Genomic DNA, 1,621 nt, shown 5'->3' with positions numbered 1-1,621 from the left:
GGTGTTTGATTTTTATGACTATTCCGCATCAAACACCGTGGCCAAAATTTCAAATATTGACCACAGTGAAGAGGTTGTCGCTGGACAAAAATAGCGATATATGGGCGACTGTACGAATATCCGCTTTGGATAAAACGTCTATAGGGTACTTAGGGGCTCGGCTAGACCGGAAGGAGAAGAATAAAAATCGTCGGGCCGAACGGGCGCGGGAAGGAGCGGGGCAGGAGCGGGACAGAGTGGGGGCAGTACCCCGCTCCTCCCCGCGCCCGACCGGCCCGACGATTTTTGTTCTTCTCCTTCCGGTCTAGCCGAGCCCCGGAGTCGCCCGGAGTACCCTATAACAAACATGAAATGAGGGAAATTCGATGCGCCCTAACAAGGCAGTCCGATCTGCTTTGCTGCTGAGTGCTGAGCCAAAAGAGTTCGATCTGCTTTGCTGCCAAACCAAAAGGGTTCGATCTGGTTTGCTGCCAATCCAAAAGAGTTCGATCTGCTTTTCGGCGATGGAAACTCAGGCACCTTTGGAGGGCTATGGCTATAACTCCTCGGATTTTTTGATTATACGAAAAATAAAAAGACTTGCCAGTTACTCTGCCCTTCACGAATGTGTACAGCCTAGAATGTACATCCTTTTCCTCTAGAGCTACGAGATATCACAGAATTTATGCGGAGCGGCCGACGAGCACCAAATGCAGATCGAACTCTTTTGGTTTGACAGAAACGCAGATCGGACTCTTTCGTTAGAGCGCATCAAATTACAGTTAATATCAGTGCGATATATTTGCTGAATGTTCCAGTGTCGATTCTGTCGGACTATACGTGTCCCCCCCCCCCCTTCCCTAACCTTTCCCACTTCTGAATCAGAGCCAACGACAAAGCCATCTGCAACAATGGACGCTCCTCAATACCACACCAAGTACGGATTTTACGGACTCAGTCGACAATCGCTATAAAAAGTAGATTTTATAAACCCTTCCCCTTTAAAGCGCTGCGAAGAAACTCGCCTCTCTGCCGGCTCGCCGAGCAGATGTTTACGCCGCTCGCTACAAGAGCTGCGCGACGGGCAGGTATTTGGCTTTGCACGAGTCCGTGCCCTCTCGGCTACAGTGTCCGGCCCGGTAGCTCCTCTACCCGCTTGCACCCGCCCGTGCCGTGCGGACCCGACGGACTTGAGGTGTCCGTCGGGTCCGTCTGGGCCCGGGCCGCCACACGCTCCCTGCCTAGCTCGGAAAGCAGCAGCGGAATAGTGTGACTCATAATGAGGGGTGGAAGGACGGGAGAGACAGAGAAAGAAGGTTTTTCGGCAGTTTTGAGAGAAGCTTGCCGCGCGGCTGCAGAAGGGTCGCCGGTGGTCGACAGCAGTAGGCAGCGCTCCGTCTCACCGCTACCGACCCCACCTCACTCCACTCTCTCGGCGGACACCGACTACGCGCCCGTCGCGCAGCTCTACTCGCTACTGCTCCGTTGTGAGTCAGGTTGCCGGAGCGGGGACAACGGTGGATGGTAGTTTGAGAAACCGCCCACCGAATGCATTGTGGGTGGTTTGTCTGTGTCACGCTGTCTGACTACAGTGGCGCTCTTAGCGCGAAGCGTACAATAACTGTACCCCGTCCAATAACTG

Source organism: Frankliniella occidentalis, unplaced genomic scaffold, assembly GCF_000697945.3.
Source record: "Frankliniella occidentalis isolate FOCC.00 unplaced genomic scaffold, Focc_3.1 Scaffold255, whole genome shotgun sequence".
Classification (NCBI taxonomy): Eukaryota; Metazoa; Arthropoda; class Insecta; order Thysanoptera; family Thripidae; genus Frankliniella; species Frankliniella occidentalis.
This window is presented reverse-complemented; position numbering follows the sequence as displayed.